General features: G+C 38.6%; 1 pseudogene; it reads right to left on the reverse strand.

Annotated features, from left to right (window-relative positions):
* Positions 1 to 2,932: 2,932 nt before the first annotated feature.
* LOC124521124 (cytochrome P450 2G1-like) lies at positions 2,933 to 3,874 on the reverse strand (annotated as a pseudogene).
* Between the last annotated feature and the right edge of the window lie 20,593 nt (positions 3,875 to 24,467).

The raw sequence follows: 24,467 nt of genomic DNA on the forward strand, positions 1-24,467 counted from the left end.
GTTTCTTTCTTCTGCTAGACTGTGAGCAGCTTGAGAACAGGGACTTGAGGGCATCCATGTCCTCTGTCTGGTGTGGTAATTTATCACCAATTAACACTGATTCACTTGTACTGAAGCCACAGTTCCTCTCTGGGCCAGTTTCTCTTTGACATAAAACAGAGTGTTTGCTCCTGATGATTTCTAAAATCCTTTCCAGTTCTAAATTTCTGTGGCCAATCTGAATCTTCTTGTAAATCAAAAGCAGAGGTAGCTGTCAACTTATGGGCTAGGTTGGGTTGATGTCATATTTTTGGTGTGTGTGTGTGTGTTTGGCTACATTATATTAAAATTTTTTAATTAGCTTCCAGTGCTTAAAAGTCTTCATATAAAACTGTGGACTTTTACCTTCTCTCTCTCTTTCAAAAAAAATATTTATGTATATATATATGTGTGTGTGTGTGTATATATATATATATATATATATATATATATGGCACACTGAGTTTGCCAGTGACTTTCCTTCAGTTTGCAGCCACCACCTGCAGACTCCTTGAAGTTCACCAGTTTCCAGGTCTCCAACCCGTGTCAGCCTTTCATGTGTATTTCCTAGCCACTCTGTGTACTGTGTCTGTTGTCCCTGCCCTATAGCTGCCCAAGAAAACCTGCTAGAAAGGAAAGTGGTAGAAGAGAGTGAGGGGTCATGGAAAGAAAAATCCACAGTAGAGATTTGGGGGAATGAAATACTGAATTGAATGATAGATTCTAATATGATGACAGTAGTTACCTCTACAAATAATGACAGAAGAGTAGAAAGGAAAAGGAAATTTTTTACTTTTTACCTTAAACTCTTGTGTCTTGACAGTTCACAAGCAAGGAAAAATCCAAGATGAAAACTTAAAGGCATATCAGCAACTTAAAACTAGCTAATATTTACTTTGTTAAGATTTTAAGTCTTATGATTGACTAATACATATGCCTTGGCAGGAACAACTCTTTTTCATTCTTTTCATTAACCTATAAGCCCTGTGGAATGCTACTGGTATGGAATAAATGTTTATTGAATTGAAATTAGAGAAATATATATTTTTAAGTTTATTTATTGTGAGAGAGACAGAACACACACATGCGAGCAAGGGAGGGACAGAGAGAGAGGTAGAGAGAGAATCCCAAGCAGGCTCTGAGCATTTGGCACAGAGCCCAATGAGAGGCTCAAACTCACGAACGCAACTGTGAGATCATGACCTGAGTGAAATCAAGAGTTGGACGCTTGACTGACTAAGGCACTCAGGTAATCCTGAAATAAGAGAAATATTAATTTTAAGGTTATTTTTTTATGTAATTGAAACATGTGGGGCACCTTGGTGGCTCAGCCAGTTTAGCATCTGACTTCGGCTCAGGTCATGATCTCACAGTTCATGCATTTGATCCCCGCATCCAGGTCTCTGCTGTCAGTGAAAAGCCTGCTTTGGATCCTCTGTCCACCTCTCTCTCTGCCCCTACACTGCTCGTGCTCTGTCTCTTAAAAATAAATAAGACATTTAAAAAAAGTAATTGAAATATGCATATATTTCAGTATTCCTCAGAGTTGATTCCTAGAATCCTTTGGTCTTGTCTTTGAGGTTTATGGATGTAATTTGAATCTGTTGTGATAATGGTTCCGGTATTTCTGACCGTGCATTTGCCAGCATCTAGAGGATGTTTATTCAAGTGGCTGAGGGCAGATCATTGGATTCTAGCGCATTAGCATGTCATATGGCTTTGTTCCTGCCCTTTAAACTGTGGACTTGGTTTCTACCGTTTAGAAAGAAAAGACTACATTCTCAAAGGTCAGGTGGTAAGTTCCTCATAAATATTTGTTGACTAGATGACTGTGGTCCTTCCAATATTATCTTGTCAACATTTTTATCCAAGGCTGTTCTGCCACTGAGAACAGTGGAGGAAATGGGAGCCTTAACTTTAAAAATAAAAATACTTCAGGTTAAAGAAGTTTAAATAATCTAAATATACAAGCTCTGTTTAGGTCTATCTATATTCCCTAACACCTCCTAAATGCCAGACAGATTCAATGTACCATTTAAGTTTCTTTCAGGAAAGTCATCTAGTTTACTCTGTAGGTCTGCCTTTTCTAATTTTTTTTTTTTAACGTTTATTTATTTTTGGGACAGAGAGAGACAGAGCATGAACGGGGGAGGGGCAGAGAGAGAAGGAGACACAGAATCGGAAACAGGCTCCAGGCTCTGAGCCATCAGCCCAGAGCCTGACGCGGGGCTCGAACTCACAGACCGCGAGATCGTGACCTGGCTGAAGTCGGACGCTTAACCGACTGCGCCACCCAGGCGCCCCATCTAATTTTTTAAAGATATCCAAGTTTACTCAATTGAATATTCTTCAACAAAACTAAGAACGTTTTTAACGTTTTAAATGGTTGAAAAATTGGAAGAATAATAATATTTTGTGACATGTGTAGTCAATGAAATTCAAATTTCAGTGTTCATAAATGATGGTTTTTGGCATCAGAAACATTCTTATTCATTTATGTACTGTCCATGGTCACTTTTGTAGTACATGGTAGTGGGTGAGTAGTTTTCAGATTGCATAGTTCAGACAGAGAGGGTATGACTGGAAAAACCTAAACTATTTTCTATTTGGTCCTTAACAGAAAAAGTTTGTGGACCACTGTTTAGTGTTATTCCTTTTCTAATGGTCAGAATCATTGGTTCTTATATTCTATGATTATGGGATTCTGGGATTCTAAGATTCTATAAAATAGCATTCAACTTACCATTCAGACCTGAACATCAGATACAGACCAATGAGGGTGCCTGTTTGGCTAAGTTGGTGGAGCGTGTGACTCTTGATCTTGGGGTTGTGAGTTGGGTGTAGAGATTACTTAAAAATAAAATCTTAAAAAAAATAAAATCTTTAAAAAATAATATAGACCAGTTGTTGGAGGTCATATCTCACATGTTCCTAGGGAGAACTTAGACCATAGAGACTTATCAGAAGAAAAGCATACAAAGGCTTCATTCTTCTTGAAGCAGGCCTGCTCATCCACGGAGTGCTGGGTATAGAAGGCATCTGGGTAATGTAAGTATTTGGGGTCTATGAGGACAAAGCCAATCAGGGGCAACACATTGGTGCCTTTGGGCAGAAAGTAGCCTTTGAAATGAATGTCCCTGGATGACATTATGGGGGACAACCTTGGTACAATATTTGTCAGATTTTATATCTTCTGGATCACAGCATCTGTGTAGGACATTTTGACTTGGTTATCTACACCTGTGGTCCAGTCACTTAATCTCTTCATGAATCTTGGCTTTCACCTTAGGATGCTTCATCATTAGCATAAATCCACAACACTGCATAGAGCTCACAGTCTCTGTGCCAGCCAAGAAGATGTTGAGAGTGGTAAGGACCAAGTTCATGAGATTGAATTCTATGTGGGGATCATTTTTATCCTGGAGCATCTGGATGAGTAAACAGTCAATGAAGTCCCAACGGTTTTGAGGGTCAAGAGATGCTTTGTTGATTTTGATCCTAGAGGCAATGAAGTTCTTGAACTCCTCTAACAAGTAGTAGATGCAGTTGTGTCCTCCTGGCAAATATTGCATGATTCTGGAATACGTGTCATATAGCTTTGCCCAAGGTGTGCTCATCTCAGTGAAACTCTCAATGATCATGTGCAGCAGCTTCAGGAACTGCTTGTCCTCACAGTCTAAGTGGCTTCTGAAGACAACCAACTGATGATATTGTAGACAGTGAGGTTCAGGAAGAAGGTGGGTTCAGTGGGAACACCTGTTGTCTTCTATCATACCTCTACTAAGAAGCCCGTCTCCTCCTGGATCCACTCCTCAGTGCCCTACTTTCCTATCCCAAAGCCCAAAAGAATGGTTAGGTAGGCGCATCAGCTCCATGATGCCAGGTCCAGGTATTTGTTGATATATTTGTTGTGTCCAGGGCACCAGATCCTGCTCAAATATATTCTGGGAAATTAGCTGTGCAGAAATCTGAATATCCTGAGATTTAACTTTTCTGGGTTTGGATGCCATTAGACAGGATATTGCTGTATCTGGTGGGTGGTTATATAACCTAGAATCTCCCACCTGAATAAAGGTGGATTGAGGGGTGCCTGGATGGCTCAGCTGGCAGAGCATGGGACTCTTGATTTCAGGGGCTGTGAGTTCAAACAGAATGTTGGTTATAGAGATTACATAAGAATAAGATCTTTAAACAATAAAATAAAATCTTATAAAAAAAAGTTTGATTGAATTTACCCAGGGACATCCACTGGGGCCACTCCTTTCTTCTTATTTCCAGTCCCTCAGCTCAACTCCTAGTTCAACATGTCTTGGTAGGATGTGGGAGGCACTTGAACATCATTTTTAGGCTATTGCATTTAGGAATCAGATGATCTGGGTTCAAATTTCGGTGCCTTTAAAAATTTTTAGAAACAAATGTCTATTTTAATTTTAAGCTAAGGTTTACTATTGCCCTTGTAGTAAATTCTGTTGGGAAAATACCAATATAGTACTAGCCTTTATAAAATCAGACTGTTGAGGGTAAGAAGATAAGCTTGTCCATAGTTTATAGAAAATAAACTGAGAGTCCAAAGGTTCTCTGTGCTTTATCTTTATCAACATTTATATTCTATAGTTCAATTAATGGCATTAAGTTCTTGCTGTTTGTGAGAAGGTATAAGATGTATAGGGACCCTTCTAGGCCTTAGCTGCTGACAGATTGACGGGGAGGAAAGGACTTGAACAAAGAGTGGCAGTGTGATGCAGGGGGGAGGAATGCCATATTAAGGCAACAAAATTAAGATGTTACAATTCAAAATAACTGGTAGCATAATAGGTAAAATGAGAATTACTCAGAGGCAGTTAATTAGCATTCTTTTATCCTCCTTCATTTGATTTACAACTTTGGCTAACTTTACCAATCTTATGTATCTTACCATCTCTTACGTAGGTTAATTGTTGTATTATTATTTTCTAACCATTATGTTTATAAGTATTATACATTGTCTAGCTATTTTTTACATCTTTTTTACTAGAAACGATTATTAAAATGAGTCACTGTGTTTCTGGATAGTTTTAAACAAAAAGAAGAAAATGTCCTCTACTCTTTAATGAGTGGAAAATATATTTAAGATAGAAAGACCCCTCAGTCCTTCTAACAAAGGGCTTTCCTTGCTGGGATGTCAAACAGCCCTTGAATGAGTCAGGAATGCAGGATTGGCTTCTGGCTACTGAGCCTTCACCGAACTAAAATAGAATCTAGTGACAGGACAATGCAAAAGGGGCCTAGAAGAGAAAGCAAGTGTAGGTGGATTTCTTTCTTTCTTTCTTTAAAACACTCTTTCTCCGTATTACAAAAGCAGTGTCCAAGTATTTTCTTTAAATAGAACGACCATTTCTTGTAGGATTTTTGAGAAACTGATATTATTTGTTGCCTCTGGGAAGAAGAGCTTATGTTGGGGGAGGGAGAGGATACTTTTGTATATTTTATCTGTTAAAACATTTGTATGTAGTAATTTAAAAAAATTAAGTGATGTCTTGTAATTGTAGAAAAATAAAAGTAAAAAAAATTAAGCAAAAAGAAGAAAATAAAAAATACCCTGATTTTATAACCCCCAAATGATCATTGCTAACATTTTGGTTTTTTTGTTTTGTTTTTGTTTTTGCTTTTAAAGGAGTTAGAAGTTTATTGAATACACTGTTAGGGAGTGGAAGATAGGACAGCAAAGGAGAGACTGCCTTATTGCTAACATTTTGATGTATACTTTTCTATTTTCCCCTCTATGCATCTGACTTTTAACAAGAAAAGCAGGTCATACACACACACACCCACACACACACACACCCACACACACACACACACACACGCACACATGCACCTCATTCTCTAGGAAGACAGGCTAATGTAGCACACCCCCCCCCCTTTTTTTTTCTTATCCTTTTAGGGTAAAGTTACAGAAAGCAAGTTCTATCAATCTATCAGATGCAGGTGACAAGTAGTGTATCAGTGGTTGAGGAAACCACTGTTGCAGTTAGATCAAAATATTTTAGATTAGAAGAATCTTAAAGATGGAATTCAAATCCCTCATTTTAGAAGTGAGTAAATTGTGTTGTGAAAGGTAAGGCTACCAAATGGTGCATGAGAGAAGTGGCCTGACTCTCAGGTGAAGGATCATCGTGTCACTATGTCATTCTTCTAAAAGTCCTAAATTTCAGTGTGTGGACAGACTCCACACGAGAGGAAAGCCTAGAAGGGACCAGACTTCCCCTGACATTGAAGAAGCTCAGTTTTGATATATGTAGGAACTTGATTTAAAGCAAAGATTATTAATGACAGTAGAAATGAAGAACAAACCAGCAGAAATAAAACTCCTCTTTTGAGTTAAAACTTTTGAAGCTAGCAAGAGACTCAATAATAAGTAATAGTAATGATGTTGTTATTTCTTAATTATGTTGTTGTTTTAAGAGCTGTGTACTTCTTACTGCTTTTTTAATTTTTAAAATCCCTTTTCTTACTAGGGAAGTTTTCAAGCCTTTATAGAAGTGACATGAATAATTTATTATTCCTTTATATAACCATCACTTTGGTTCAGCAGTCACCAACATTTGACATTTGCTTCATCCATCCCTATTTTTGTCTTTCCGCCCATCCTTCATTTTTGTTGCTATAGTATTTTATTGTTTGTTACTTCTTAAAACATTTTAAAAACATGTTTTTTATTTATTTTAAAGAGAGAGAGAGAGAGGGAATGAGTGGGGGATGGGCAGAGAGAGAAGGGGACAGAGGATCTGAAGTAGGGTCTGCACTGATGGCCGTGAGCCTGATGTGGGGCTCAAACTCATGAACCATGAGATCATGACTGGAGCCGAAGTGGGACACTCAACTGACTGAGCCACACAGCTGCCCCTGTTGTTATAGTATTTTAAAGCCAACCCCTGATTTCTCATCATTTCACCTTTTTGCATTTGTGATTACGTCACCCTGTAATTGCCATGTTACAATTTCATTGCTGACAATTTGGGTTGGCGCTTTCCTTAGATCTCTTAATGCCAGCAGTGACATATTTTATCAGTAACTGTCTAACAGAATTAATGAGAGTCTACATTGATGGAGTACCATGTGCCAGGCAAAGGTCCAGGCATTTTTACGTGTATTAAATTTTTTAATCAGTTCTGTGAGGTGTGAGTTACTATCATCTCTGGTTTTATAGATGACGAATTGGAGGTATAGAGAGTTAGTTTATGGTAGATTACTTATGGGCAGTTAATCACTTATCACTTATTTAATAAGTAATCCACAGTTTACAGGTTATGAATCTTCGTAAATTGAAGCCAGGGAGCTTCTCTCACTCATGAATATTTTATACTTTTCTACATTTTGCTCTCCAGATTTTAGGCTAAATCTTATTTTTGTGTCTTTAGTCATTTTCTCATACCACAGGAGGTAAGGCTGAGGACTGAGAAGTGTGTATGTGAAGGAAAAAAAGAAAGGTAAAAGGTTTCTTAATTTTGAGCTGTTAATTGTAGACGTTTTCCTTGATCTTCCAAGGTTTCCTGGCTGGGACTGAAATGTAGACTGACAAAGATGAACAGGAGAAAGCACGCAAATTTGTTTAATACAAGTTTTACATGACATGGGATCTCTTATGAGAAAAGATCTGAACGAGTTGTTAAACTGGAGTGCTTTGATGCTAGGTTTGCTGAAGAATGACATTGTGGAAAGATATGACAGGACAAAGAGTGTGAAGTAGTTGTAGTAAACTGGGGAAATGTAGCAAGCCCTATGTATTAGATCTCCTTCTGTGTCCCTTTCTCTTTAGAGATAGGGAGGGCATCTCACATGAGGAACTTACCACTTGCTTCAGGGAAGGTTAGGAAGTTCTTCCTGCACCTCCTGTTTTTAGATGCCTTCAGTTTAGAATGTTCCAAATGCACAGGTGCCATATTTTTGGGGTAGTATGTCTTGATTACATACCCTGTATAATCATTTTAAAGATGCATAATTGGGGCACCTGGCTGGCTTACTCGGTAAAGCACGTGACTCTTGATCTTCGGGTTATAGGTTGGAGTTCCACTTTGGGTGTAGAGATTACTTACAAATAAAATCTTAAAAAAACACATTGTTTTAGGTGTATGATTCTGAGTTACATTCAAGTTTTACTAGTGAGTTGGAAAATAGGGTTTTGTTTTCTATTTATAGCCTACCTGGGATTTGAAATACAAGCCTACATATATTTTGTTCTCTGATCAGTTTTAAATGTTATTTCTTCCTAATTAGTTTTTCTATTTATAATTTTCAGACAACAATAGCTTCGGTGAGATCTGCTGTCAGAACAGTCTTTAGAAGATAGCCAATCTTTCTAATTACTGAATTTTGAATAGCTATTTTCTTTCCCTTTCTAGGAAGTGTTATCAGACAATAAGAATAAAGGTGGATGTTGCCTAAAAATAAGAGGATTCCCTCCAGCCTGTCCCTTGGTGGTAAATTCCATCTCAATACTGTAGAGAATGGGGAGGTGAGTCAGTTAGCATGTGAAAGGAAAGCCCACTTTCTCCCTTATCCTCAGCTTCCCTGGTTTTGATTAGGTTCTGTAGTTTCATTTCCACATTTTCCTGTCATCCAGGTCTGGAACCATATTGGATTACTAATGATCATTTTAACTCCATACCTTGTAGGGGACTTGATGCTTTTCAAAGTGCTCTTACCTCCTGATATGTTGTTCCTCTCTTCCCTTTATTTTCGTCCCATGCAATTTGTTGTCAACTTCCTATTGATTTCCTGATTATAATGTCTTTCAAATTCCACCCCTCCATTCCAGTAGCTGATACCATAAAAATTACAGCATGGTGGGGCTGGAAGTATCCTTAGAGATCATTTAATATGAACTCCTCATCTTTTAAATAAAGATATTAAGATATGATCACGGTTATATAACTTTGGCAAGATTAGAGGTACCCTTAGGTCCCCTGACCACTTGCCTTCCAGGCCACAAATTAAAGCCTGACTGCTTAGTTCCCCCACCCCCACCCTAACCCCAATTCTAGTTCTTTAGTGTGAAGCTTGGAGGAAAATAGATTTCAAATTTCATTTTTGATTTCAAATTTCATTTTTGTAACGATGACCTCTCTCCTCTAGACTTAATGCGACTTCGAATTTTCTGATGTATTAAATCAAAAGTGTCTTAGATTGGTTTAGTATGTGTTCTTTTTAAACAATTCTTTTTTTCCCTAAACACATGTGTTTTTTTTATAGTAAATTCATTACAGTTGAATATATATTGCTTTTATAGTGTCCTGAAGTGTTGGATATGTATTTTTTATTTATCTAGTAGGCTTAAAACATCTGTGAGGAATGATACCCCTTATTTCTTTCGTATGCTTCTCCACAGTGCCTCCTATGTATGGTGTTCTGAGCTGGTACTCAGTTAATAAAAAGAAGGTTCCTTTCCAAGGTGAATATAAAGACAGTGTTTGGAAGTATTTCTTTTAATAATGTATTCTTAACATTTACTGATCTCCCTGTCTTTCATTATTATACTTCTATTTTTGCACGTAACTGTATTTTTTTTTCCTCATTTTACTCTATTACTTATTGTAAGGGAGCAAAGATATCTTTCTTCTACCCTGTTAAGTTCTTAACTGAGACATCTGTAATAAGACATAGATTAACGAGAAAAAGGAATACAAGTGTATTGAGTGTAAGTTTAATGTGACATGAGAGCCTCCATGAGAAGGGAAGTCCCAGTGAGATGGTTAAGCCTGAGTGCTATTATGCTAGGTTCGATGAAGAGTAGGAAATGGTGGAAAGATATGATGGGACAGAAGACAGGAGGAAAGTGTAGGAAACTGGGGAAATTTAGTAAGTGAGGCTTGTTCATTCGGATTTCTCTCTGGGAATGTTCCTTTCCTCTGGGACTTGTGACCTTTCTCTGGAGAAGGTCAGAAAGCACTCCAGGCAGGTGTCATTTCTCAAATTCCTTAAGCAGAAGATATTCAAAATGCCAGTTTGCCACATTCAATCAATATTTACAATATTTAACATTTAATTTGCCATATTTGGGGGAAGCATGTACTGAACCCTGTGATATAGACTCCTCGAGGGAAGAACCAAGCCACTGGTGCATGCAACATAGTAGATCGTTAAGAAATATTTCCTTCATGTAATTGCACTGAGTACACCAAGTATTGTAGGAGTACAGAAATGCACAGAGGAAGGAATCTTTGCTTTTTCTACAGGTGATGTGGTGCTAGAGAAACCTGGAACGACATTTCAACTAAGCCTGGAATTACCGAGCTAGGGAAAAGGACATTTCAGGTAAAAGAAATTGTTTTATCAAAGGAGGGAGAGTTCCACCATTTTAGGTGGGATTTTATCCAGGTTGCCCCAGTTGATTAGTGCATCGGAAGATTGAAAACACAGACTTCTAAGAAAAGTGTGCTTCTTTAAAATTTACTTTATTATTTAAGTAAAAAAAAATGTTTCCTTAACTTTTGATTAAATCATTGGAAAATGAAAGGATGCAAAGATACTTGCTAGTTAAGGGAAAATTGCTAAGCTCAAATTTGCACTCTTAATAAAGCGAGATAATCTGCTTGGTTAGGCAGAGTAACATCTGATTTGAAATTGCAGCAAGGTTTGACAATGTTGTTCTGTTGAAACTTTACTTTTGTAAGAGTTTCAGATATTTTTTGGCAATGTTTAAAAATCAGTTTAAAAAATATTTAGTGGGAAAGAATAAAATTAAGCACAAGTTAGTTTTCCTAAATATCTTGACACTCTAACTTGTACTTTTTTGGTTTGTTTTTAATACTTCAGAATTGAATTGTGTAGCAACTTGAAAACTGCTTATTTTTTTAATGTTTGTGCTTCTTGGCTTTTGGTGCCCTCCAGTGGCAGGAATGAACTGTTAAATCCTTAATTAAGTGTTTTGAAAATGCTCAATACTACTTGATAGAGTTAATTCTATGCATATTCAACATTTCATTAGGAGAAAATTAAACTTGCAACTAATGGGAAGGAAGTACTAATTTGGATTAGTATAAAGTGATAACTCCTGGAAATATTGTTGGAACACATGATGAATATTCAATGCATTTAAGGCAAGAAAAAGAATCTGCTGCAATTCTCAAAAGGTATTAAGGAACATAGCTTGGAGCTGAATCCCATGGAAATTTTATCTAGGAAGATAAGTGTATCAAATCAAGAGGATATGGAGGACATACAAAGTGTAGTGATAATTTACATAGTTTCTTACATTTATAGATTTGTGATAATTAGGGAATATGGTCCCTAGGAGGGGTAATCTGCTGCATTCAAAAGATAAGTAAATGTGGTGGAATTTTCCCTTGTCCCAGAAATCAGATTATAGAATTACAAAGTACCAGATAAACTGGTCAGTTTCCCAACTTGAGTTGAATCATCCAGTTGAAACTTTACTTTTAAAGTAAAGTGGTTCTAGTTCAAGATCAGTCTTTGATCAGCAGTCACTAGTGGGAGGGAGGTTCCCACAATATTACATTACATTACATTACATTACATTACATTACATTACATTACATTACATTACATTATATTATATTTAAAATGTTTATTTTTGAGAGAGAGACAGAATGCAAGTGAGGGACGGGCAGAGAGAGAGGGAGACAGAATCTGAAGCAGGCTCCAGGCTCTGAGCTGTCAGCACAGAGCCCAATGTAGGGCTTGAATCCATGAACTGCGAGATCATGACCTGAGCCAACGTCGGATGCCCAGCCGAGCCACCCAGGCGCCCTTCCCACAATATTTTATATGCCCTTGTTTGCCATCATGTTTGTGGTGGGCACAAGATCCAGAATCCCAATACTGAGTTTGGGCAGTTGCCCCAGGTCTGACTGGCCATTGCCATTATCCTTCTTGGCTTTGTTTTCTCATCTGTAAAGTAGGGATAGTTATAGTTTACCATTCATTACTTTTGTGCCTTAAGTGACATGTAGAGATAGAGTGTTTCCTAACTTTAAAAGACCTTTAGGTGGCTCAGTTAGTTAAGCGTCTGACTTTGGCTCAGGTCATGATCTCATGATTTGTGAGTTTGAGCCCTGCATCTGGCTGTCTGCTGTCAGCAAAGAGCCCGCTTTGGATTCTCTGTCTCCCTCTCTGTATCCCATCCCTGCTCACTCTCTCTCTCAAAAATAAATAAATGGTAAAAAAAAAATCTTTAAAAATTAGGTTATTATTGTTCCTAGGCTGTGAGGAGACAGCGCCATGCAGGGCCTTTCAGAAGTGACATTTCAGCCAGGCTTTTAGCAACTGCTAAAAGATTTAAAAGATTTTGCCAAGCTCTTGAGTTCAGAACTGTAATGCATAAAGGAGACTAGGCCTGAAAGGTAAATGAAAGTATAAAGAATTAGTCTCCTGCAGGAAAGGCACTACGCATTTCTTTCTAAATCTGTGAACAGTGTTTATTTTGCACTTTTCTCTTTTCACTACATAACTGTTAGGTCTTCATTTGAGCTGTTGTTGGGGGAGTCTGGGGTGATCTCATTCCTTTATAAATTGCCCTTGATACTTTTCAAAACTCATTTTATGTCAATTATCACTTTATTTAGGAATGACCATTAAGATCCAGGCCCAATGCAAAACCTCTGCTTTTTCCTACTTGAGTCTGCCTATGAGAGTTAACGCTGCAGTAACTCAGACCCAGAGAAGCTTCTGGAATGGGAAAGGTTCACTGTTCTAAGAGTTCTTTCTATACTTTGACTAGCTCTACCATCTGGCAAACAGGAAATTCTCCCTGAAAGCAATCATTCCCTTGGGAGTCCCAAACTTTTCTTCCACTGAGGTATTTCCCAGTATCTTCTATCTGGTCTTGACCCCACTCTCAACTCTTGTTAATTCAGTGAGTAGCTCATAGTCTCATTAATGGAGAGCCCATACACAACTGCTGAAGCTAATTTCAGGAGTTCCACAGAAACTTGACTATTAAGAATGCCCGAAGAACCTTGCTTGTGTTGAATTATTACAATAATTTCTCATTAACTTAAGGCAAGGATAACTGCCAACATTTCTGAGGCAGAGCCTCTCAGCATACGTTGCTGTCTTACCCCTAACCTCCCCCCCCCCCCCCCGGAAATTACCTGTCTTTTGCACTCAACACTTAGGAAATATTGAGTGTTCACACTTTCTTTCTTTCTTTTTTTTTTTTAGCAGATTCTTATTTAATCCTCATAACTTTATGAGGGAGGTATTACTATGAACCTTGTGAACTACGAGGGAACTACGTCCCTCCCTGGAATAAGGGACCAGATGGAATAGAGATGTGAAGTAATGTGTTCAAAGTCACTTCCTAGTATTTGGCAGGGTGAAGAATTGAGCCCAAGAAGCATAACTCCAGAGTCCTTGCTGTCAACCATAGTACTATGCAGGCTTTTTGTTTTGCTTAAAATCCTTTCTTGATCCTGCCAACATGTTCTTTCATCACCCAAATCGCATCCACTATCTCTATTCCCTTATCAATGGCTTACTCTTCACCTCCCTGCATTCTGCCTTTCTCTATTGACATTACTTCTTTCCTTTTTTTTAAGATCAGTAATCACCAGCTGTTTCACATGTTTTCATTTTTTTAACCTTCCTTTATTCTTAGCATTGTTAAGTCTTTCCTCCTTGAAACTCTTTCTTTTGTTTTTGGTGACACATCAATCTCTTAATTGTATTACATTCCTTTGACGGTTCCTTCTTTGAGTCATTTATTCAGGCTTTCATTTAGTGTGTGTGTTGTGTGTGTGTGTGTGTGTGTGTGTGTGAGAGAGAGAGAGAGAGAGAGAGAGACAGAGAGAGAGAGAGCAAGATTAAGAGACAGAGCAGGCAAGAGGCACTACTTGTCATTGGAGGTTGAAAAATTGTTTCTTAACCTGAGTGCTTGTTAGAAGAATATGTTTACTCTGTGAAAATTCATGAAGCCCTGCATTATTATTTGTGCTTTTTATGTCAATCTTCAGTGAAACATTTATTTATTTTCTAAGGTTTTATTTATTTTTGAGACAGAGAGAGACAGAGCATGAGCAGGGGAGGGGCAGAGAGAGAGAGAGTGAGACACGGAATCTGAAGCAGACAAGGGGCTCGAACTCATGAACCGTGAGATCATGACCTGAGCCGAAGTCAGACGATCAGCCGAATGAGCCACCCAGGCACCCCTTTAGTAAAACATTTAAAAACAAGTACGTGTAATGAGGAGCTCAGGGTCTGGTGTGGGAAAGACAAACAGCTGATGACATTGCAGTATGATTGCAATGCCATATAGACTGATGTGGGCCATATAGACTGATATAGACTGATGTGGGCTGTGACCTAGAGTCCTATGAAAGTACAGACTGAGCAGTGACAGCTGAGGAAGTGATGCCAGAGTTGAAAATCACACACAAAAAATGTTTAAGAAGGTCGAAGAGTTTGAAGAAGATTTAATTAGGACTGTATGTAAGCACCTTTTAGACAGAGGTTATGGCACGTCAAATGTACATTTTTTTAAACAAGGTTTCTTAGTGCTTATGCTTATTTATTATTTTTTAATGTTTATTTATTTTTGAGAGAGAGAGACAGAGACAGAGAGAGCAGGGGGGGGAGGGGGGAAGGCAGAGAGAGAGGAGAGAGAATCCTAAGCAGGCTTTGTAGTATCAGCACAGAGCTGATGTGGGGCTCAAACTCAAGAACTGTGAGATCATGACGTGAGCCAAAGTCCAATGCTTAACCAACTGAGCCACTCAGGTGCCCTGTCAAATGTGCATTTAAAACATAAAGAGAGGTTGTTAAGTTTGGAAGGTTTCATAGCCATCGGTCCATCCATGTGATAGTTTTTGAGTGCCTATGCTTGGATGCTATGCTAGGAATGACAAAGTCAGTCTCCATTCTCAACGAGTTTACTAACTAGCACAGTGTATGAGATAGACAGTTAATCAAGCAGTTAGCGTAAGGTGTAATGAGTACCACTACCAAGGAAGTTGAGAACTAAAATAAATTAATAGACATTAGACTTGAAGCTGAGTCGAAACCCTAATGGTTATATTAGTTGTTTAGGATTTTATCTCACAGGCAGTTTGAAGCCACTGATAAGTTTGCCATTGGAAAGCAAAAGGGTCAAATTTGTAGTTACGGGAGGTTCTCTGTCTATGGCTGCGGGGGTAAGACTGGACCTAGGATCCCAGTAAAAAGGATGTTGAGACAGTAGACATGTAAGAGATATTAGATGCCTGGATTTGCTAGCTGCCTTCATGATAGTGAGACCAGGTGGATTCCATAGACTGACTTCTCAGAACCTGGTGTTAATTGGATGTCAGCCAGAGAGGGAAGGGAAGCCTCCCTCAAGGGAGCCTCTCATGCCTCAGGCACGTTCAGTTGAAGAAGACCAAATGCTAAAACTGAGAATGTGAGATTAGGTCTTGTTGTAGGGAAAGCTGATAAGTCTAGTTTTGGCCTTGTTGAGATGAAAGTTCCTTACGGCTGTATGGCCACAGCAGGTTGCAGGTGGACTAGGGACATGGGTGGGTAGCAGATCTGTGAGGACATTCTGTGTCTGTCTGTGCCCTTGGAATCTCTCCTTAAAGGCCCTGAGGAGCTCTGAGAGCTTCTTCTATTCCAATATTTGACGCTCAACATTCTTACACTTACTGATCTCATTTACCGCCAATAATTATTATGTTCATGTGGGGTATTCCTAAGTCTATGTTTCAACGTACATTTCTTCAGCGATCCACATACATCATTTCCTTTGGCCTACTTGGTGAGAGGTGCCACGTGGTTGTCCTATATCTCTCTTTAATATCTCACTCACACTTAAATTTCAACGTGACTCCCACATTTGCTCCTTCTTGGTCTCATAATTATTTTTTTCTCGCACCATCCTCCCAATATACAGCCACTAAAAATTGGTAGAATCTTTGACGTCATGTACTCTGCATATTCAGTAAGTTCCTGGTCCCATCGATCTCTTTTCCGGTGTCTCTCTCTAATCTTGTTCCTTATTTTCCAGTTACTTCTGTGTTTCCTTTTTTTTTAATTAAAAAAATATTTATTTATTTTTGAGAGAGACAGAGAAAGACAGAGCATGAGTGGGGGAGGGCAGAGAGAGAGGGAGACACAGAATCCAAAGCAGGCTCCAGGCTCCGAGCTGTCAGCACAGAGCTGGATGTGGGGCTCAAACCCACGAACCATGAGATCATGACCTGAGCCAAAGTCAGATGCTTAACCAACTGAGCCACCCAGGTGCTCCATTTCTGTGTGTTCTTTATATTTCTCATCGATTTTGCCCATGTATCTTCTGACTGGTCTTCCTGACCCCACTATCAGTCCTCTCTAAATCAGTTGTCCTGACTGGTGGGCCTGGCAAATGTGGTCATCATGAATAAAGATCACTTATGGTTTTCTTTTATTTCTTGTCCTACATAGTTTGTACATCTGTAAAAAGGAAAGGATGCATATATATTTTAATATTCTCTGATAAAGTTCTAGTTTTCTTAACATTTTATTATGAAAAGTCTTTTAACATAAAGAAGAGAGAATAGACTAGGGAAAATTCATATATCCAGCAATATTTTAACAAAATAATTAAGAAGTAATTAAGGAGAATATTCATTAAGATGCTAAATTGAATCTTTAATCCAGTATTCTAGCTTTAACAATTTTTAAGATTCTGCCACATGTACTTCATCTTTTTTTAGGTGAAATATTCTAGAGTACTTAAAGAAGACATGATGGTTGTTCACCTCTGAATATTTACCTATACATTTCTAAAAATATGAAGATTTTCCTACATAACTGTATCAAACAAAATGAACAGTTCTTCATATTATCTAAGATCCAAACTATGTTCAGGTTTTTCCAGTTGTCCCCAAGCTATCTTTGACAGCTGATTTGTTAAAATCAAGAGCCAAGCAAGGTCCACATATTTATTGCATTAAGTTGTTTTGTTTCTTAGGTCTCTTTTAATCTAGAACAGTCCTCCCTGCCCCAAGCCCCACCCTTTTTTATGACCTTGCCTTGTTGAGAGGGAAGACCACTGTCTGCAGAATGTCGGCCCTTTGAATTTGTCAGATGGAAACTCTATTTTATCATTAGCTTGTTTTACCTGGCTCCTCTGGTCACCTCAGGCATTTTTTTCTATGTTGGTCCTTAATCATTTGCTTTTTTGAAACATTTTTTTCTACTCACTGAAACCTTTATTTGCCTTTTATCTTCTGATACTGAATACCACTCTGTTCTGCCTTCTGGAACAGATTTTCCTTTTCCATTTGTTTTCCTTATTGGGACTTCTGACATGTCTTTTATATAGGATATGCCTGACCGCTCTAAAATCCTCAGTTCTAGGATGTCATGGTCTGGATCTTTACCTGAATTCAGTGGTTCCCAGTCAGGAGTAGTACTGCCCCCTAGGGGCACTTCTGGAATGTGTGATACTTTCAATTGTTACAGTGACTGGGGTCTTACTGGTCAATATTCACCAGTGGCCAGGGTTGCAAATGTTCTTCTCTACTTGGAATAATCTTGACCAATTAAGAATTATCTTCCCTAAAATAATAATATGTTGAAGAACACCTGATCTTTGTTAATTTACTCTTGGGTTAACTGACGAGATGTGATACACCAGCACATAGTAGGTGAAATGTTTGTTGAATGAATACGTGGGTTTTGAAATTTGACCTTTTAAAAGCAGACTTGTATGCAGGTATGTATGTAATCTCTACACCCAAAGTGGGGCTTAAACTCATACCTCCAAGAGTTTCATGCTTTTCTGACCAAGCCAGCCAGGCACCACAATAAAATCTTTTTAAAAAAAGAAATCTCTACACCCAATGTGGAGCTTGAACTCACAACCCCGAGGTCAAGAATCACATGCTCTACTGACCTAGCCAGCCACGTGCCCCAGACAGTGGGAGGTTTTAGAAGTTTTTTGAAAAGAGATTTAACAGAACTCAATACTATTTGTGGAAAACAGCGTCACAAAGAGACTTGAGCCCCAGGAAAATAATTTTTTGAAACTCTCAGGATTTTTATTGGTATACAACAAGGTCTTCCCATCAGTTTCTTCCCTTCTCGTGGGTTTTTTCCAGAAGGAGTGTGGGGGACAGATTTGTGTGAGGATCCACCAGCGGTGAATAGACTGGGTACTGATTCTCTGCAGCATAAACAGTGAAGGTCAGAATGCAGAATAGGTCATAAGAGATGTTGCTAAGGTAGAGTCAGAACGTGGTGACCAGATAGGGCAGATAAGAGAAGTAAACTAAAATACATGTTTTTGTTTTTGTTGTTGTTGTTGTTTTTTAATTCTCAAGTTAGTTACAGTATAGTCTTGGCTTCAGGAGTAGAACCCAGTGATTCATCACTTACATATAACACCTAGTGCTCATCCCAACACGTGCCCTCCTTAATGCCCATCACCCATTTAACCCATTTCCCCACCCCCATCAATCCTCAGTTTGTTCTCTGTATTTGAGTCTCTTATGATTTACCTCCCACTCTGTTTTTATATTATTTTTCCTTCCCTTCCCCCATGTTCATCTGTTTTCACAAATTCCACATATGAGTGAAATCATATATCTTTCTCTGACTGACTTACTTCACTTAGCATAATACCCTCCAGTTCCGTCCATGTTGTTGTAAATGGCAAGATTTCATTCTTTTTCACTGTCAGGCAGTACTCCATTGTGTGTGTGTGTGTGTGTGTGTGTGTGTGTGTGTGTGTGTCTGTGTGTATCTCACATCTTCTTAATCCATTCATCAATTGATTGACATTTGGGCTCTTTCCATAATTTGGCTATTGTTGAATGTGCTGCTATAAATGATTTTTAAGATTTCTGGGCTAAGACACTGGGTGAATGTTAGGTATTAACTGAGATGGGACAGTAGGAAAAGGGACAGGTTATAGGGTATAAGTGGTAGGGAGAGGGGTAGGAATATAGGAGCTTATTGCTTTGTTGAATTTGAGATACACTGAGGATATTCAGATAGAGAGATGTAGCAGGCAGATGAGAACTTAAGTCTGGAGCTCATAAGAAAGGCCAGAGCCAGCAAGTATAGATTGATTGATATTATTTTTAAGTTATCTTTATACCTAATGTGGGGCTTGAACTCATGATGCCAAGATCAAGAGTCCAGTGCTCTACCAACTGAGCCAGGTAAGCTCATCCCTAGAGTTTCTGATTCAGTCTGGGCAAGGCCCAAGAATTTGCAACTCTAACAAATTTCTAGTGACACTGCTGGTCTGCTGACCACACTTCGAGAAGTACCAGCCTAAAGAAATAGGTAGTGAACTGGGTGGGGGTGGGAGAGTGCCCAGATTAAGAAGGAAGTGAAGGAAGAAAAGCTAAGTGAGAGATACCTATAGACATGTCTTACAGTCCTTGCATTGTAATAGAAATAATTGTACATTAAATGTACTTATTATGCACACTTCTTTGCATATTAAATGTGCACGTATTGGGTATACAGTTAGATAAGGAGTTATCAGAAGAGAACTGAGAAAACAGAGAATGCTATGAATCCCAGAAATTTCGTCTTTGGAAGAATCCCTCTCATTCTGTTTAATCCCTAAGTGGCTTTCATTTGGGACTCATCCACTTTATACAGGCCTCAATGGCCAGTCCCATTCCTGGAATAAAAATGTCAAGCTAAGGGGCGCCTGGGTGGCTCAGTAGGTTAAGCGTCCAACTTCAGCTTAGGTCACGATCTCATGGTTTGTGGGTTCAAGCCCTGTGTTGGGCTCTGTGCTGACAGCTCAGAGCCTGGAGCCTGCTTTAGATTCTGTGTCTCCCTCTCTGCCCCTTCTCCACTCGCACTCTGTCTCTGTCTCGTCTCTCAAAAATAAATAAACATTAAAAAAATTTTTTTAATGTCAAGCCAAATTTATAATCTGAGATTTTCTGTGAGTTGCTCCTAAAAAATTAAAATGGATTTTAATTTTTTTTATTACAAGGAAAGTGAAAATAACATCAGTAACAAAAATAACTCAGTGAGTGTTGACATAATATATTCTTGTTAATTTTATTGTTTCCATATACAGTTTTGTTTTGGGGGAGAAACTATAGCTCACTAGCAATATGCATGCAGAAGACTCAAATGAGCTAAATCACATTGTGGGGAACTTGCTCAGCAAAGCAAAAATTTTAAAAGCCCTGTTACTAATAAAAATATTGAAAGTATTGAAATTAGTTTTTAAAAAAAATGTCCATGATCTCATATTTGAGAAATAGCCACCACGAAGATTTAGGTATATTTCTTTCCAGTCTCATGTATATTGTAGGGGAGGCAAAATTATTTTTCCTACTACCCTCTAGGTTTGCTTGCTGGGGCCCTACATATTGGACTAACAAAAGATTAAGAAGAGAAAAAATATATACACATTTAAGTTTTATGTGGCACTGGAACCTTCACAAGGAGATGAAGCCCTGAAGAAACCCTTGGGTCTGAGTGTTTTTATATGAGATTTGATGAAGAATGTATAGTCATGGAAAGACATGATAGAATAAAAGGGTATGAGCTAAAGGTAGTAAAGAGGGGGAGACTTAGCAAGGCCTGTTCATTCAGATTCTTCTTTACCTCCAGGTAAAGGGAGGGCACCTTTCCCACTAGAGTCTCAGGACCTGTGTTAGGGGAGACCAAGGAGGTCAGAGAATCCTTCCTACACCTGCTGTTTTCTCAAACTCCTTCCAGTTAAGTATTCAATATACCAAGTTACCGTATTTGGGTGTAGCATGTTCTGAACTCCATCAATATTTGGAAAATTAAAATAAAATAATTGATTCAATTTTGTATCTCATTCTTTTCCACTCGATATTATAATGGGACATTTGTCCATGTCATTAAATGTCCATTGGCAACCTCATTTTTTTTTTTTTTTGAGAGAGAGAGAGAGAGAGAGAGAGCAAGCACACAACTGAGGCAGGGGGAGAAGGAGAGAGAGAATCCCAAGCAGGCTCCATGCTGACTCGGGGTTTGATCTCACAACCGTGAGATCATGACCTGAGCTGAAATCAAGAGTCAGATGCTTAACGGGCTGAGCCACCCAGGCTCCCTGGAAACCTCATTTTTATTGGAAGCCCTGCATTCCAGTTTATGGTTGTATCATAATTTATTTAACTATTGCCTCAAGTTGTTTCCTTTTAAAAAATCATTCTAATCAAAACATAGTGAGGTAAACATTAACATTCTTTTTTGTATGATAGAGAATTTCTTCTAAAATGTCATAAACAGATATTTGGATTTTGGCAACATTCTCTTTGCTATTTAGATATTTAGGTGATATTTTAGTTTGACGGATGCACCTAGTGCTCAAATATACTCAATAGTTTTACTTTTCTCCATTTCCTTCATTTTGTTAGCCATCAGTCACCTGGATGGGGCAATTTTTTTTGCTAACTGTATGTGTATAACTTTTAACAATACTCAGTAGCAAACCTGTATTGAACTATTATGAAGAAATATTAGGTGTTCTGGGAAATTACAGAGATGCTCCCAGAGAGATGATATATAGTGAGGCAAAAATATGAGTAGACTATAAATGATAATCAAATTTTTAAAAAAGATTTTCTTTTTAAGTAATCTCTACACCCAAAATGGGACTTGAGCTCACAACCCTAAGATCAAGAGTCACATGCTCCTCTGACCAAGCCAGCCGGGTGCCCACCCCTCCAATATTTTTTAAATGATAATCAAATTTAGTTTTTTGGTCAACCACTCTCTGATTTAAAGTTCCAAATTAAAACAAAGAAGTTGTATGTATGAAATTGTAGATTGTCTTCACATGTAGATTGTAGAAATGTAGATTGCTGTATGTAGAAATTGTATGTATATTTCCCTCCTTCTCTAGTGTCAGGAATAAAATTCCAATTGTGTGAAATGTGCATGTTGAATAGAAAATGCATCCCCATATCAGAAACATGAAGTGTGCAAAGATACATTTTTCAGAATTGAGAAATTGTACTTTATATGCATGTAGCTGTCTGATATATGTCCACCTATCTATCACCTATCATAGATCACTTAGTGATAGGTATTTTTTTTTCCTCTTTAGATTACCTAAAGAGTCTCTTCTTCTAGAACCAACTTGTGGACATTTGACTGGTATCTCTGCCTTCAGTCACCTCTGATCTGGCTTATTACTTCCAGACCAATATTCCCAATCCCCAGTTCTCATCAGGACAAAGTGAAATCAAAGTCTGTGCTCATCCGGGGCAGCTCATCCCAGCTGATTCTGGGATTGTTAAGACAGTTGTTCTCCATCTTGGTCACAATCGAGACCAAGATCCTGCTGTTACCAGTGAGATCTTGAAGAGCCAGGAAGGGTGGAAATCACCAGCCCTTTTCTTTCCTTTGGTTGCTGAAATGTGATAGCTCATCAGATGAGGTTTGGAGAAAAGCACACTGGATGTAGTGTAACACAGTTTGAGGCCCATCTTTGTTACCAATCTTTGTGTCTTTAGGGAAGTGTCCCATGTAGTCTTGGTCGGCTTTTATAAATCAGGATAACCACTGTTTAGCTCCCTCTCAAAATTGTGGTTAAAAAGATACTGACTGTGTATACGAAAGTGCTTTCAAAAGGATAAATTGTTTCACAAATATATAGAAGTTAAATTTTGTCAGTACCCTGCTACTGCAAGGGCTGACTAAACACAAATCCCAAAATATTATGACTTACAATCAACTGACTTCAGCAAACATCTGTGGAGGATTCAGAGACCCTAGAGGTCCTAAAGACGGGGGAGAAAGATAAATAGCACACACAGTTCCTCTCCTGAAGGGGCTCATCATGTCCAGCTCCTGGGAAGCAGGTCCCGGTGCCTTGCTGGCCCCCCTGCCATAGCTGCCTTGGAACCAAATCTTTGAGAATGGATACTAGCCTGCAACTGATGGCTAGCTAGAATGTTCCTGTTTGTGCTCGGGGGGCAGGGTGGGGGGTGTGATGCGGGAATGGCTGACTACTGAACAACTATCCAGCACACCATTGCCTAGAGCTGGATCTGTCGGTTTGCTAATCTTTTGTATGGTGGAAACCGAATTTATAATGACTTCCAACTTCTCTCAGCATTATCATTTACAGACAGCTCTAGCGCTTGCCACTGATTTCTAGCTTGCCGAGCAAGCTCAAATTGCCTGTTCTTTGCATAAAATTGGACCTCTAGGGAAATCTGGTTTGTACCAAAGTGGTTAGGAGTGGAAGTCTGCTCCCGTGGGAGTTTTCTGTACCGTCAGGTTGTGTGATCTGCAGCCCCCATTTTTCAATGCTGGGGGAACCACTTTTGGTGAGGTCCTGGCGTACTCTCGCTAGCTGTGCACATCCTGTAATATCAATGTGGAGTAAGCAATTTTTTGATCATTCTGCTTTGTTCTTTAAAAATTAGTCACCTTTTTCTTATTGACAAGGCAGTATAATAGTACATAGATTTCTCATTTTCTTCTCATTGACTCACATAATTATCTCAATTACACAAGTGCATGAGAGATTTTACCACCAGATTTAGCGTTTTTCTCGAGATCCTGGAGGATGGAGTGCTCTTTCTACATGACTGTTTTACATAAGCATTTATACATATTTCAATCTCAGACCTTCTCACAATTATTTTATCAGACAGTCTACCCTTGCCTTCACCTGAACAGAATCCTAAAGTAGGATTATGGAGGAAAAGGAATCATGGTGGAGCCTGACTTCTCTGTGTTCTCAGAACGAGCGGTTTGTTGCAGAGCATCTGTCAAGATTTTCTTTTGCCAGGAACTAAGCCGGGAGAAGGCGCTGTGCTCTGTAGCCCCTTGCCGGCCCTGAGTCATTAGCCAGCAGTGAAAACCCTGCAGTTGGAAAAGCCCATTAGCCCCAGAGAGGCTGACAGGAAATGAATACGCTTCTGCATCTCCAGTCAAGGACAGTGCCATTAAGGGCTGCAGAACTACAATATCCCAGACTAAAGATTTTCAAATTCTATTGCTGGTGCACCATTAAGACTTTCACTGCAATTTCGACCCAGGGCCGGAAACCCAAGTAATAGGAGCACAGTTGTTAAGGTAGAACATAATTGGGATTATGAACGAAACAAGTGAATTCTAAAGGGAATCTATATATTGAGTTAGCTGTAGAATAGGTCTCTTAGTGTTTGTTATTCTTTAATGACCGTAAGTTCAATCTGTTTTTAATTTTCAATGATATTTCCTTTTTAAAAAATGTTAATTGATGGCTATGCCTCAAAAGACTGCACTGGCAAATTTTATTTAAGTAAATCTAATATGTGCATATAGTAAAAAGGTGAACACTAAAGAAGAGTAAAAAATGAAAAGTAATGTTTGCTTTATTGAATTTCTGACTTCCATTCCCACTGCCAGTGGTAATAGTGTTTTAAATATTCTTTTAAAAATAATGAAACCCCCCTGAATGGCTAAAAAGCAGAAATAGTACTGTATTTTTCACTGTTTTAAATTTAATTTAAAACTTAATGGGACTCCTGGCTGGCTTAGTCGGTAGA

Source organism: Lynx rufus, unplaced genomic scaffold, assembly GCF_022079265.1.
Source record: "Lynx rufus isolate CCGP_SWC_20201006 ecotype Redwood Valley unplaced genomic scaffold, mLynRuf1.p SCAF_3, whole genome shotgun sequence".
NCBI classification, from domain to species: domain Eukaryota; kingdom Metazoa; phylum Chordata; class Mammalia; order Carnivora; family Felidae; genus Lynx; species Lynx rufus.